At 37.7% G+C, this 16,659-nt stretch overlaps 1 long non-coding RNA gene across 2 annotated transcripts in view; it reads left to right on the top strand.

The window, feature by feature from the left end:
- Window positions 1-16,659, top strand: part of LOC140509520 (uncharacterized) — a 64,444-nt gene that overhangs the window by 6,116 nt on the left and 41,669 nt on the right. For both annotated transcript variants that reach the window (XR_011968800.1, XR_011968799.1), the window contains exon 2: window positions 5,501-5,553. This is a non-coding gene — a long non-coding RNA (uncharacterized lncRNA). The remainder of the gene's footprint in view (window positions 1-5,500; window positions 5,554-16,659) is intronic.

Raw genomic sequence — 16,659 nt, 5'->3', positions numbered from 1 at the left:
AGAATGCTAGATTTTGTTGAAAACCTAAGTCGAAATTCCAGCTCCAACCCTTAGTATCTCTGTAGCAATGGGCAAGTCACTTAGATCTCTCTCATCTATAAAATGGGGGCTATGCTACCTCATAAGGGTTTTGTTAGAAAAGAGTCTTGCACACCATACCTTAAATCATGGTGTAACACATGAGTTCTTATTATCATTCATTTTTGCTACATGACCAGCTCACCTCCTTCTCTCATCAGTATCCTTGATAACATCTTTTATACCACTGTCTATATGCACGTCATCATTGGGAATCTGTTGAAATGTGCTTACATCTTACTGTACAACTTACTGATGTTTCCGTCAGCCCAAATGGTGCCTTGACCCATTTCCTGTTATGTAAAAGCTGTATGAGAGCTTGTCTTATTTCAATACTTTATGGATTAATGATGTCATTGCTGTGGGTGCCATTGCTGTGGGCACCATTGCTGTGGGCACACCTTCCTTCCACAGCTCTTCCCTAGCTTAGTACATCATCTTTGTAGGCCCCCATCTTATCCAACCTATGTTATGGAACCAATGCCTGAGGACACAATTAGGTCATCTGAAAAGTTTGTGGACAAATATTTTTATTCCCTTGGGAAGCTAGTAGAAACAAGTTATAATCAAAAGTGAGCTTGTATATAGTCATTTGGGAGCAGCCTCATTCATTCATCAAACATTTATCAACTGTCACACACACACACATGCACACACACGCATACATAATGCATACTACCAAAAGGTTAATGAGATACAAAGATTTTTTTTTTAAAGATTACCCCATCCTCAAGGAGTATATAATCTTGTAGGGGAGCTGAGACAACAGGAACTTCTATTCATGTGACGCTTTAAGGCATTTTCTTCAGAACCAGCTTACCAAGTGCAGTAGGTAAAGAAAATATTTAAGTGTCTTTTACAGGGGAGAAAACTGAGTCTGAGAGTTCAAATGATGTAGCTAGATTCACAGTTAATGTCAAACCTAGGGTTTGAATCCAGAAATCTGATTCCCAGACTTTGCATTATATATTACATTATCCATCTATAGTATTTGCATTAAAACATCATGCAAAAATTATACTTTTTTATACATCACTGTAGCCAGCACGATGCTCTGCCAAGAACACTGAAATTGAAGTCACAGACCTTGAACTGAAATTTTATCCTAGTTATGATATTTAATGCTTGTGTTACCTCGGCCAAATCACTTAAACCTCTCTGGACTCAGTTTTCTCCTCTGTAAAATGAGGGGGTTGACCAATATGATTGCTAAGGACATTTCCAGTGTTAAATCTATCATCCTATGATTTCATAAGATAAGATGATTTACTTATCTGCACTGATGGAACAAATAAATGACTGAATAAAGCATTTATTAAGGCTTAGTAAATAAGTGATTACAATGTGCGAAGCCATTTGCTAACCATTGGAAATTCAAATAGAAAAGTAAGACAGTCCCGGCTCTCAAGGAGCTCACATTTTAACGTGGGAAACAATACATATGGAAGGTTTTAGATGCAAGTCAGATGGAAAGCTTCTGTGGTACTTAGAATACAGTGGCAAAGCAGATGGTGAAGCTTCTTTCATAATGTCATTTTCACTAATTAAATTATATCAGTTTCTGATGTCAGCCATTTGACAATGACAAGAACTTTCTTTTCTGGGTCTTTGAAAGATATGTTTATAGCACCTGCAGGAACAGTTGCTAGGCTGCATCTCCACGAGGGGGGATAAATTCTGGGATAAGTCTCCCTAGAATTATGAGTAAGGGCTCTGCGTTGTTATTCCAAAGGCTCTTGGGTGCAGGGTTCTGGCTGTCTCCATCAGGGGTTGCGGGTAGATGGTGGTCAAGGTGGGGATGATGGCTTGACTTGCATGGCACATGTTGCCTCCTGTCTCTCCCTCAGTATGCCCCACTGCTTTAGCTAGTCTGGCCTGATTGCCCTGTTGGCAGTTGGTTGACAAGTAGTGGGAATAGTTGGCCCCTTCCTTGAATGAGGACTGTGAGGATTTTGCTAGAAGCAGAACAGGTGGTCTTGGGAGTAGATACCCTCAGGGCTCTTGTGCTCATCTGCCTGTTGGTGGCAGTTGGTCCACAATTGTTGGTGGTGGTGATGAGGAAGTCATGCTTCTTCTTCACAATGATTTTTCCTTCCATCAATGGCTGCAGGACCTGGGCAAAAAAACCAGGTCCAGTGGTTGGAAGTTGGTGTTATTGTCAGGGCTCCTGGGCTCAGTCCTGACCTGTTTGCATCAGTGTGAGAAGATGGTAAAGATGACAAAGGGGTTTCCATGCTGGGAGTCCTCTTACACTGATGAAATCAGTTCTAGACCAAAAAACAAAACAACTCAACCACATAAGTGCATAAGAGAAGTACCAAGAACTATGAGCTACAAAGAATGAGAGATCCTATCCATTTGAGAGAAGCGGGGAGGAGAATCAAGGAGAAAACTATTTGAGGCAGATCTTGATGCTACATGATGTACTGGAAAAAGTATAACATTTAGAGGCAAAGAATCCAAGTTCACAGCCCAGCTCTTCTACTTATAATTGTATAACCTTATAAGTCACTTAACCTCTCAGGATGTTTCCTCATATGTAAGATAAGAAAGTTGTACTACATGTTCTCTAGAGATTCTTATAGCTTTCAATCTACAATGCTTTGAAGAATGGGTGGGATTTCAACTGAGGGATACGAGGGAGAGAGAGGATAAATAAAGATGTCATCATACTGAGTAGGATAAATAAAGGTTCAGGGGCAGCCAGGTGGCATGGTGGATAGAGCAACGGGCATAGAGTAAGGAGGACCTGAGTTCAAATCCAGCCTTAGACACTAACTGTGTGAACCTGGGCAAGTCACTTAACACTGATTGCCTCAAAGAAAAAAAATAAACAAAGGTTCGGTGGCAGAAAAGTATGGGATGTCTTCATGGAAAAGTAGGCATTCCAGTTAACTCAAGTGTAGCATCCTTGAAATGAAGTAGTAGTTCAAGGTACAAAGGCAGTGGGAACCAGATTGTAAAGGGCCTTAAATGTTATGCTTTGGACCTTATTCACTAGAAAGGGAGAAACCACTGAAGGCACATGTGGATGACTGATATTCTCAAGCTGTACCCCCTACCCCTCCTAAACATACCTGAAATTACAAATCCCAGTGCACAGTGCTCTGAGAGGAAGAAGTCAGTGACTATTTGGTTTGAGTGATAATATAATGGAGACCCTAAGTACAGGTCTGGGATATCTACAGCCACATATCACTGGATGCATGTTATTGATTGCTTTATTATTTTGAAGTGCCTAGCAGAATATCTTCTTAAATGTTGATTGATTGATTGATTAGAAGCTCCAAAATGAGATATAGCAAATATCAATGAGCCATTCTTTGGCCAGGAGTCATTTTCAAGGCAACTTCTAAGGGCTGAGAGATGAATTTTAACTATCTCAGGCCACTAGGGGCCATTTCCTAATTTAGTGCTAACAGGGTTTTGCCATCTTTTCCAAAAGCAAAGTTCTGATAAACCACTGTAATACAGATTTTGTTTAGAATAAAAGTGCTAAGTAAACCTTTGAAGTTTTAAGTTGGAAGGGACATCAAAAATCATCTATTACAACCCCCTTATTTCATAGATGATGTGACTGAGATCCAGAGGTGTTTTCCAGACAACAGAAGATGGGCATGTACTATGCATATAAGTACATTTGCAATCCAATTTCCACTGGATTGAAGAGCATTGCATTTGAAATCATAGGATCTGGGTTCAAATACTGACTCTGTCCTGTACTATCTTAGGTAAGATTTCATATTTTAGGACCTCAGTTTCCTCAATGACTAAGTTGACAAGGTTGGACCAGATGACCTCAAAGCTCCCTCCCATTCCTAAATCTATAATCACATTATCCTATCACAAATACAAAGAACAAGTTCACATATTGGTTGGCACCTTTTTAGCTTGTCAAGTCCATTTCTCGTTACTCATTATTACCTTTCCTCTGCTTCTGTCAGTCTGGTATCTTTGAGGTCACCTGAAATCTGATTGAGAATGCCTTCTCTCTTCCTTCCCCTTTCTCCCTGTCCAAATCCTCTTTGCTGATCTTAAAGGTCTGGCAGGCACTTCCTCCTTACCTCTCTGTGCCTAATAGAGTTTTTCTCTTCCTTTAAGATGTATCTCAAGCACCATTTTCTTTATAAAGCCCTTCCTAATGGTCCCAAATGCTAGAGCTCTTCCTCCAAAACTACCTGGTATTTAGCTACTTTGTATATTTTTGTATTTATTAACTTTTTATTTATGCCACACATATATGTATATATACTCATTCTCCCATTAGAATGTAAGCCCTTTACAAGGAAGAATGTTTTCATTTTTTGTACTTGGACCTGGCACATAGTAGGAACATATTAAATATTTGTTGATTGATTGATTGACTGGTTCTGTTAGGGCTCAGCTCATCTCCCATCCTCTCCAGGAAGAGTTTGCTTACTGCTCCAGCCCACACTAATCTACTTCTTCTCCAGAATGCAGACAGTTAGGCTAGATAGAGCACTGGGCCTGAATTCAGGAAGACCTGAATTCAAATCTGGCATCAGATACTTATTAGCTATGTGAATCTGGGCAAGTCACTTAATCTATGTTTGTCTTGTGTTGGTCCTTTGTTGCCAAAAAAGACCATGCCATCAGAGAAATGATGATATGGCTTGCACTTGACTTTGTTTTGAGTGAGGGAGGGCTGTGCAGGTCACCAGCCTCTCTTATCCTCCACAGCCATCGGAGTCCAGTGGCCTGATATTCATCAGGATGACTGGAGATAACCCAGGATGCACTGGGAGACCTTAGACCATTTAGGCCAAGGTCTTTGCAGGTACTCACTTAGAGTGAGGTAATGCCCATTCATTGAATAAGCCAGTTTAAGTAGAAGCCAGGGCATGGTCCATTTAATGTGGCCAAGAAAAAGAAAAACATCAGGCTGGGAGGGAAACAGGGCCTTAATCCCTTGAGGAAGGAAATGGAATCATGAAGTCCAGTATGGTCCATGGGGTCATAAAGAGTCAGATAGGACTGAACAATAACCGAATTTCTAGAACGCCCAGTCACTTAAGAGTCTTAACCCTCTAATTTAGGACTTGATTACTATAAAGGGTGTCTTGTATCATTGTTTACTTGTTTCACATGCTGTGTGCTTCCTTTGGTTTCCCCCACCATGCCAAGCACATAACAGCAGGTATTCAAGCAACATTTCTGTATCAGCAGGAAAGAACCTGCAATGGGAAAGGGGGAAATGTAGCCTTCCCATAAGAATGATTATGGCACAGAGGAGTGTCACAGAAAAACACAGCCAGTTCATGACAGTGGATAGCCACTGAGAAAAGGTTTATAAGAATTAAAACCAAATGAATGAAAGCATATAGGTCAGGCATAGAATCCAATCCATCACGATTCAAGTGCAAACAGAACGTAATCATGCTGGGGTTCTCTTTGGTTTCAGGTTTTGGGCCATTTGGACGCCACCCTGTTAATTCTAGCTGGGAAGCAGTGAAGGTAAGAGCAGTCTAAATACAAAATACCCAGAGGCACATGCTTGGGGCAAGGCTGATGCCTTCCGGTTCTCCTGAGAAACAGCTCTCTGTGGCCCTGGGCCCAGCGCACTTGCTTTTGTAACATAATCCAAAGGGGGAAGGAAGGAAACACAAGCTTGTGCCTTACTGACTGAGTGAAAAATGAGAAATGCTGTATTCTTTATTTCTTTCAAAACAATTCTCCCACACTTCTTATAAGTTAATAGCATTAGCTCATGTTGATTCAGCACTTGACAGTTCACCGATGAGCCACATGCATCATCTTATTTGATTCCCACAACAGTGCTGGTGTTATTATCCTTATTTTACAGAACAGGAAACTGAGGCATAGGAAAGGTAAATAACTTGCCCAAAGTCACATGCTTCTTAAGTAACAGAGCTTGGATATCATCTCAGTCGCCTGACTCAACATCCATTGCTTTTCTAATTCATATTGCCCCTCTGAATGTGTTTCACATAATAGTTTTAGCTTTTGTAATAAACAAACGAAACTAATGAGATACACAGGGGATGAGATATGATTGAAATCAAGAAAAATAAAATAATTTTTTTTGTGAAAAGGGTTTTCTCCATGATATGGCTAACAAGATGGCTAACTAGACACTTTCTCTAATCCCCAATAACACTGAAATAAACAAAAACAAAACAAAAAACCCCAGAAGAAGAATTATGTGGCAGATGTAGATATATTAAAGCTGAATCCTCAGGATAAAAAAAGAGGAACCCCTACAAAGTGAAATCCTTATGAATTAACTAATACTGGAGTTATTTTTAAACCACTCACTCAGCACCCTTCTTCTATAATCCTCCATGAAAGGCCAACTATGGCTTGTGCTTGGGGCAAATATTAGAGTCTCTTACTGCTGCACAGACTTTTCCAAAACATTTCATCCCTTATAACAGACACTGATTCTCCTGCTGTATGGGGCAGGAGAGACAAGTGTGCTGCCTTCTATTTGGTATAGTCCTAGGTTAGAGACTCACAAGACTTCAGAGATTCTATGTGGGAAGCCCTCCCTGTCCTATTCCAACCCTGACAAAAGTGGCAGAGTACAGTTCCTGGCACATAATAAGTGCTTAATAAATGCTTGTCAACTTGACATGACATTCAGCCTAGCCAGAAAGAAAAAGTGGAAGCCAAAAGAAGAGGTTGGGCAGTGGACCAGCAGAAATGGCTACACCAGAACTGAATGAAAGGGGACTGAAATCCATCTGGGGCCAATCCAATCTTCCCCTGATTATATTCACAGCAGGGACCAAAGTTAATGAAACATAAATCCCCTGACATACAAGGAGGCTGAGGCAAATTTGCCATTCAGCCCTGGAAGTATACCTATCAGGAAAGGAAGGAGAATTTGAAAGCAAATGTCAGGAGAACCTAAGGGAAAGAAAGCTGAAAAATAGAGATTTCAAGAGAGAAAAAGCTCAATAAAAAATCAGAGCATAGAGAGAGAAATCAACAGAAGAGTCTGAAATTAGAAATATGAGTACTAAACCCTCATAGAGATTACAAAGTTTTCTTAATATAACCTTGCCTCACATCTATAAAGTTTATGCAGTAGAGCCCAGTTTTGTGTCCATTTGGTGCTTATGAAATAGTTTGTGCGTGTGCTCCCAGTTAGAGAGCAGAACTCCCTGACAATGGGCTAGGGTTTGATCTTCCAGCCCTATACTAAGAAAGCCCTCTTATTGAGTAATTTCCCACCCCTCTTATTGAGTAATTTTCATTGCTCTCTCACACCCTTATGTAGCAACAAAGGACACCAGGAAACTTAAAGACAAGGTCAGTCACAGATGTTTATAAAATTAATATGAATATTTTGGCAAATGTCTTCTGTCAATTAAAAAAAAGTATAAGTAAGGCAAGGACAGGATTAGGACCATACTTCCTTCCTATGAGGTTTTCCCTTAGCACTCTTGCTACTAGAATGAGTGTGGACAACACTCTCACCCCATTCCACCAGTCACATACTTCTTTGCATGCTCATGCAAAGGTCACCTCTCAGGACTCTGGGGGGGACATTGCTGGGTGTCCTAGTCACTGGATTCCATAATTGTGCTACTGGCATCATGTGCCCTTCTCTTTTACCTTCCTCGTGTCCCCATGCTCCACCATCACTGTCCATCAAAAACTATACACCTCTTGGAAGGCTGCGCTTATTAATTTCCTTTCTCCCCAAAGTGGGAAGGACTTAAAGTCCCAGAGGGCTTTGAAGCCACTCTACTTCTGTGGTTAGTGACCTTAATAAATATTTCACTGACGAAGGAAAATAAACCAAGCACAGAATCATGTGAACTCTTAAGAGAGCAGAAAACAACAAAAAATGCAAGAATGGTTCAAAATAGAAATGAAATCCATCATAAAAGAAAACGGAGGAGGGGCAGGGGGAATGACGCCATGGTTGAGAGTCCCTTCAAGGAAACAAAAGAGAGTGATTGGTTTAGTATACAAAATTATAGAAGGAGGGAAAAAATCTAGTAGAAGAGAAGCAAAAGGTAATGATATTAAAAGGACACATAATCTTTATTTAAACAATAGGTACTGACTCTGAAGAAAAGATGTGTAGAGATGTTTTAATACTCATAGGTCTTCCAGACAGTATTTTTAAAAATCTGAACAACACAGGGCAGGAAATATAAGAAAAGTACCTAAAACTTCTGAATACAGAAAACAGAACACCAATTGAACTAATATATTGATCACATCTAGGAGAAAAAAAAATCCCTACACTTGAAACACTAAAACACATAATGATTAAATTTAACAATACTAATAACAGATAATGAATTCTGCAAAGATCCAGGAGAAAGACATTCAAATATTAAGACAAGATCCTTTGATTAATGCAGGATATACCAAACATGGTAGGGAGTCCTTGGTAGAAATGGAGTCAGAAATAGCAGTGATCACTTACTACTGAAAACTTGTACATCTTATGGCCTTCTCATCACCAACATTGTCTTCTGTTTACCTAAATAATAAAACTTCATGGATCTAGCCTAGGAGCAAACAGTGGCATTTAATAGACTATGGTATTGTAAGAAAAGACAGACAAGATACGAGAATGATGAGGTCAATGGGTGGCGCAGAGTGCAGGACTGATCATAAACTTACCCTCTCCAAGCTAAATATTTGCATTCCATTGGAAACTGAGGGAATGTCCATCAATTGGGGAATGTCTAAACAAGTTGCAGTATATGAATGTAATGGAATACTATAGTGTTATAAGAAATGATGAACAGGAGGATTTCAGAAAAACACATTTGCCAGAATGAACTGATGCTGAGTGAAGTGAGAAGAACCAGGATAACATTGCACACAGTAACAGCAACATTGTGCAATAATCAACTATGATATACTTAGCTCTTCTCAACAATACGATGATCTAAGACAAATCCAAAAGACTTATGATGGAAAATGCTGTCTACATCCAGAGAAAGAACTATGGATTATGAAAGAACTATGCTGATCAAAGCATACTATTTTCTCTCTTTTCATGCTTTTTCCCTTTTCTTAGGTTTCTTCACAACATGACTAATGTGAAAATATGTTTAAATGATTACACATGTGTAACCTATATAAGATTGCTTGCCATCTCAAGGGGGAAATTTGGAACTCTAAATCTTATATAAAATTAATATTAAAAGTATCTTTACATGTAATTGGAAAAAATAAAATACTATTCACAAAAAAAAAAATTTCTATTCAATAAAAGTGGCAGTCCCAAGGCAAGATGGGACCAGAAGACTTAATGTTAACAAATTACTGCTTCTCTTAGTGTCAACAGTTCTTTGCTAATAAGAGGGAAAGCTGATCCAACACACAATTAACAACAGTGGATCAAAAAAGGAGTAGATGGCTTTCACAGATTTGGTACACAGCACCATATTTATTCATTTGGGTCAGAACATTCAAAACATCGAAACTGGTTTGATGAAAATGTTGGGGAAATTCAGAAGTTGTTAAAGGAAAAGCGAGACTTCCACAGGGTTTACCAGAAGGATAGTTCATCTGTATCTAAGAAGATACCATTTAACTCCATCAAAAATAAAGTACAAGCAAAGGTTAGAGAGATGCAGGATTCTTGGCTCAGTAAGAAGGCAGATGAAATTCAGTTTTATACTGACAGGAACAATCCAAAGCACTTTTATGATGCCCTGAAAGGTATTTATGGGCCAAAGACATATGGTGCATCTCAAACCACACAGTGCTGATGGAGCCACATTGATTAGTGATAAGAACATAGCCCTGAAAAGATGAGCTGAACACTTCCATAAGTGTTTGCAACAGACTGTCATCAATCAATGCTGAAGCCTTTGACTATTTACCTCGGGCTGAAATCAATGCCTCTCTGGCCAAATTTCCAACTGAAGAAGAGGTTTTGAATACCATTAGGCTCCTCTGCTGTGGCAAAGCACCTGGTGCGGATTCTGTTCCAGTAGAGATTTACAAGGTTGGGGGGGGGGGGTCCATTGTTCATACAAAAGCTGACTGAGATTTTTCAGGTTACATGGCAAGAAGAGGTTATCTCCCAGGAGTTCAAGGATGCCTCCATCCTTCATCTCTAAAAAGGTAAAGGAAATGGACTTTCCTGTGACAATCACAGAGTGATCTCCCAGTCATTGCTGGCAAGATTCTTGCTAGAGTCCTCCTTAATATGATGATCCTTCACCTGGAAAAAAGTTATCTACCTGAGAGCCAGGGTAGCTTCAGAAGGACCAAAGAACAGTCAGTATGGTGCCAGGAGCAGAACAGATTGCCAGATATCCATCCATCTGACCAAGGCTTTTGATGTTGTCAGTTATGAGGGCTTATGAAAACTATGATAAAATATGTTTACCTGGAGAAGTTCAGCAGTATTATACATCAATTTCATGATGGCATGCCTGTCCAGATTCTGGATAATGAATGATGCTCTCGAGCTTTCCCAGTCACCACTGAAGTGAAGCAAGGCTGTGTGCTTGCTCCCATGCATTTTAGCATGATACTTTCAGCAATGTTGTCAAACACCTTTAGTGAAAACAAACAAAGCCTCAAGGTCCACTACTGCGCTAATGGCAAATTCTTCAACCTGAAAAGGTTACAAGCCAAGACTAAAGTAGAAGGAGAGTTGGTGTATGGTGGTTTTTTTTTTTTGTTTGCAGATGATTGTACACTCAATGCAACCTCTGAAATTCAGATACAACAAAGTATGGATCAGTTCTCTGCTCCTTGTGCTAATTTGGGCCTAACAATTAACACTAAGATGACATAGATGCTCCACCAGCCAGTACACACCATCCATTTATGGAACCACCTATTACAGCAAATGGAGAAGTTTTGAATACTGTCGATAAGCTCACTTACATTGGCAGTATACTTTTCAGGGATATACACATTTATAATGAGGTTGACACACTGGACCAAAGGATAGGGACATTTTAGTTACTTTATTTGGATAATACCAAATTCCTTTCCAAAATGGATTTACTGATTTATAGCTCCACCAACAGTGACTCTTTTGCCACAACTCCTCCAAAATTGACTATTCCATAGGTGTGCAAGAACCAGCTCAGACTGGCTGGTAAGAGCCTATTGTGAGCATATACTCCTCAGAAATCTTGCTTTGTTGATTTCTAGACTTAGAAAAAGATGGAGAAAATGTTAATAATGCAAATTAAACTTAATGGTATATCCTATGAACCTTTTTTTTTCCAGAGATCCAGTTATTAAACATTTACTAGCTTAACTCTTAACTTAACTTAACTCTTCCACCCTTTTGTCATCTTTGCCAGTTTTCAAGGTATGAGGTAAAACCTCAGAATTGTTTAGATTTGCATTTCTCCTACTCTTAGGTACTGGAACTTTATTCATATGACTAGTTTGTAATTTTTCATTTGAAAAATGTGTATTCATAACTTTTGACCACTTATCTATTGTGGAATGGCTTTTTGCTTTATATAAACCAAATATATATGCACATATATACACATATCAGTACTGATAATACCTTAATATATGTATATACAGAAATATTTTTTATAGGCAGCTAGGTGGCACAGTGGACAGAGTCAGGAAGATCTGAGTTTAAATTTGACCTCAGAAACTCACTAGGTGTGTGATCCTGGGCAAGGGTTTGCTTCACTTTCATCATCTGTTGAATGAGTTGGAGAAGGAAATGGCAAACCACTTCATGATCTTTGCCAAGAAAATCACAAAAAGGGGTCACAAAGAGTCGAACACAACTGAAAGATGATTAGACAACAATAGTATATCTTTTATAGATCTTGGATTCTACTTATTAGAGAAATTTGGTACAAATATTTTTTCCATTAGACCACTTTCCTTCTTCTCCTGAGTACATTAATTTTACTTGTGCAAAAATTTGTAAGTTTCATATAATCAAAGTTATCTATTTTGTCTTTTGTAATTACCTTTGTGCTTTGTTTAGTAAAGAATACAAGTCCTACCCAGAGCTTTGTGAGGTATATAATTTGATTTTCTTCTTTTTTTTTATAGTATGATCTTTAATATTAAGGTCATATATTCAATTGCAGTGTATTATGGAATATGGTTTGAAGTGTTAGTTTAAGCCTCATTCATACCAGACTGTTTTCTAGTTTTCCTAGTTCTTTTTTTAAACCAAATATGGAGTTCTTTCATAAGTCATCTATGTTTTATTAACACTTGGTCATAGGTTCCATCGTTTCTGATTTTCCCTTGTCTAATCTGTTCCATTGACTGTTTTTCTATTTTTTTATCTGATACCAGATAGCTTTAGTGGCTGCTGCTTTATAATATAGTTTGAGGGCTAGGAGTACTATTCCTGATTGATCCCTACCTCTCTTTATTATGTCCCTTGATATTCTAAATCTTTTATTGTTTCACATGAATTTTATTATTTTATCAGGTTCTGTAAATTATTCATGGAATAATTTGATTGGTATAGCATTAAAACTGAAAACTAATTTTGATAGTATTGTATTTTTTATTATAGTGGTATGACCTAGTCATGAGCATTGAATATCTCTTAAACTATTTAAGTTTTTCTTTATTTGTTTAGGGAGAACTTTGTAATTGAATCTATACAAGTATTTGTGTGCTTTGGTAGATTGATCCCCAGAGATCTTATGTATTTTGTTGTTATTTGGAATGAAATTTCTCTATTTATAAAATTTTGCTATTATTATATAAAAATGCTGTTAATTTTTGAGGGTTTAATTTACAACTTTGCTGAAGCTATTACTTAATGGCCTCATTATCTCCACTGATGTCATAGAATTTTCCAACTATGCCATCATATCATCAGGAAATAGAAATAGTTTCATTTCCTCTTTACTTATCTTTTTTCCTTTAATTTCTTTCTCTTATTGCTGTTGCTAGCATTTATAGGACAATATTAAATAATCATGGGAAGAGTTTTCTTTGTTATATGTTCCATTTATTGGAAAAGATTCTGATGTGTCCTTATTGCACGTGATGCTTGCTTTTGGTTTTAGATTTTTAGATTACGATTTTAGATTTGGTTTTATGATTTTTAAAGATCCCTCTATTCCTATATTTTGTAGGGCTTTTTAGGATAAATGAGTGTTGTATTTTGTCAAAGGCTTTTTCTCCATCTCTTGGGATAATTATGTGGTTTGAGATGCTTTTATTTTTACTATGATTAATTATATTATCTACCTAATGTATAATCTTTGCATCTCCGATATTAATCCAACTTGCTCATGATGAATGATTTCTTGGATAAATCAGTCATCTGGTTGATGGGGTTTTATTCAAAATTTTGAATCAATATTTAATCTACAATTCTATTTTATCCTTTCTTCATTTAGGTTTTAAGACTATGTTGTTGTTGTTCAATTGTTTCAGTATCTGACTCTTCATGACCCTATTTGGGGTTTTCTTGGTAAGGGTACTAGAGTGGTTTGCCATTTCCTTCTCCAGCTCATTTTACCGATGAGGAGACTGAGACAAACAGGTTAAGTGACTTGCCTAGGGTCACACAGCTATTAAGTGTCTGAAGCCTGATTTGAAGTCTGAAAGATAAATTTTCCTGATTCCAAGTCCAGAGCTCTATCCATTGGATTATCTAGCTTAATATAGTATTTTGTTTTTTACTTCTATTTGTTTTTAGTTTTCAGCATTCACTTTTATAAGATTTTGAGTTCTAAATTTTCCCCCTCCATCCCTTCCCCATACCCCAAGATGACATTTAATCTGATATAGACTATACATGTTTAATAGTATTTTCTTTGGTAATGACAATGAGTTCTATTTCTTTTTCTGAGATTGGGTTATTTCAAATCTCTATTTGATCTTCTGTTAGTTTGAGTGTGTTTTTTAACATATTCCTCTGTTTCTGTTATGTTCTCAGTTTTATCATCGTATATCTGTGCATAGTCAGAAACTTTGAGTGTCAGAATTTAGGAGAGATTTTCTATATTGATAACTTAGGGATTAAGGTCAAATGCAACAAATTATTTAATATTTAATATAATATATAATGAAATATTTAATATTTTATAACCCCCCAATTATATGTAAAAACAATTTTTAACAATTGTTTCTTAAAATGAGAATGTGGTAAGACTTTAGCCTGAAAGGGCCAAGATCTCCCATTGCATCTTGGGCCATCTCCACTTGTCCTGAAGAATATCTGGTCATTGGATCCAGATAGCTCAGGAGGGGAAAGTGAAGCTAGTGACCTTGCACAGCCCACCCTCACTCAAAACAAAGTCAAGTGCAAGTCATGTCATCATTTCTCTGATATCATAGTCTTCTTCAAAAACGAAGGACTAGCACAGACAGACCTCGATCTTATCTCCTAATTTTATTTTTTAGATATCATCACATCATATTCAACTCACACCCATACCCTCTGTCTATGTATACTCCTTCTAACTGCCCTAATAATGAGAAAGTTCTTAGGAGTATCATCTTCCCATATAGGAATGTAAACAATTTAATTTTTTATTCCTTGTGTTTTGTCTTTCCTGTTTACATTTTTATACTTCTCTTGTATTGGAAAGTCAGATATTCTATTCAGCTCTGGTCATGTGCATTCCTGTCCCCTCACCCATCAAAGAATTATACTCAGTTTTGCTGGGTAGATGATTTTGGCTTTGCCCTCTGGAATAATGTATTCCCAGGCTTTTAATTCCTTAATGTATAAAAAACTAAAAAAAAAACAAAAACAAACAAAAAAAAAAACCTAAGGCTTGTGTTACCTAAACTATGGCTTTCATGATATTTGAGTTGTTTCTTTCTGGATGCTTGCAATATTTTCTCTTTGAGCTGAGAACTCTGGAATTTGGCTGTAATATTCCTGGGAATTTTCATTTTGAGATCTGTTTCAGGAAATGTTTGGTATATTCTTTCAATTTCTATTTTGCCTTCTAGTTTGAGAATATCATGGCAGTTTTCTTTGATAATTTCTTGAGAGATGATCTCTAGGATATTTTTTTTTATCACAGCTTTCAGGTAGTCCAATAATTCTTAAATTATCTTTTCTGGATCTATTTTCTAGGTCAGCTGTTTTTCCAATTAGATATTCACATTTTCTTCTATTTTTTTCATTCTTTTGATTTTATTACCTTTTGATGTCTCATGTTAACTTCATTAACTTCCACTTGCTGATTTCTAATTTTTAAAGAATTATTTTCTTCATTGAGCTTTTGTACCTCCTTTTCCATTTGGTCAATTTGCATTTTAAGGAGTTCTTTTTAAAAATTAATTCATGTACATCTTTTTGCATTTGGCCAGTTTTGCTTTTTAAGGCATTCTTCTCTTCGTTGGATTTTTGTGCCTCATTCACCATTTGGTTTATTCGGTTTTTTAAGGTGTTATTTTTTTCAGTTTATTTTGCCTCCTTTCTCTTTTTTCATGCTTTTCTTGCATCAGTGTCATTTCTTTTTCCAATTTTCCTCTACCTCTCATTTGATTTTTAAGTATTTTTTGAGCTATTTCAGGAATCCTTTTGGGACCTGAGACCAATTCACATTTTTCTTCAAGGCTTTGGATATAATAGTTTTGACTTTGTTTTCTTCTGAGTTTGTATTTTAATCTTCCCTGTCACCACGGTAATTATCTAGGGTCATTTTGTTGTTGTTTGCTCATTTTTCCAGCCTATTTGTTGACTTTTAACCTTATATTAAACTTGGGCTTTGCTTGTAGGATGGAAGGGCCACTATCCCAAGCTTCAGGTTTTTATGCAACCATTTTCAGAGCTAGTTCTGGGGACCTCTAAGTTTTCAGTTCTTCAAAGGTGGTTCTAAAGAGAGGTGTGTTTACTCTACTCCTGGTCTGTGAGCACCGAAAAGCACTCTTTTCTGCCTGAAACTATAACCAGGGTCTCCAATCCCCTGTGGCCACAAGCTCTGATTGACTGCTGGTAGGTGTTTTTCTTTGCCTTTGACTGCGACCAGGACCTAAGTATGGGTAATGCAACAGAGTCCTGTACCCAGGGCCAAAAAGTGCCAATAATCTCCTTCTGACTAGCTGTCTGACCCCCTTCCTGTCTGTGGCCTGAGAGCTTGAGAAGCAGCCACTGCTGTAGCTGATTCAGTCACCTCCAGACCTGCTGCTGGTTTCCTGTGGCGTAGCCTGTACTGGCCTAGCCTGAATGGGACTGTGCTCCACTTTTACCCTGGTGTAACAGACCTTTCTTACCTTTCTAAATTGTCTTGGGCTGGAAAATTATTTTATCTTGTCCTTCTTGCATGGATTCTGACACTTCAGGGCATTAAGGCATGTTTTAAGGCATTAAGTTGTTTGGAGGGGGATTTAGGAGAATTCAGGAGAGTCCTTGCCTTTTCTTCACTATCTTGGATCTAACCCCCACCAGACTCTTAAGAGAGTAGTTTCAACAGAGTGATGAATGTTTAAGGAAGGGTTTTTTTGTTTGTTTGTTTAGCTTACCAGAAACCTCATTTACATGTTTCATCATGGAAGTGATCCTGAGTTATTGAAGGCTAGGCCAACAGAACATAAACTCTGGCATATGGGAAAGATTCTGAGTAATGGTACTGGCAACAGTCTGAGACCACTTTCCAAAAGCCCAGCCTAACTAAATATAGGTAAGCTCAT

Source organism: Notamacropus eugenii, chromosome 1 (genome assembly GCF_028372415.1).
Source record: "Notamacropus eugenii isolate mMacEug1 chromosome 1, mMacEug1.pri_v2, whole genome shotgun sequence".
Classification (NCBI taxonomy): domain Eukaryota; kingdom Metazoa; phylum Chordata; class Mammalia; order Diprotodontia; family Macropodidae; genus Notamacropus; species Notamacropus eugenii.
Note: the sequence above shows the minus strand (reverse complement) of the source record. Positions and strands in the feature narration are given on the sequence as shown.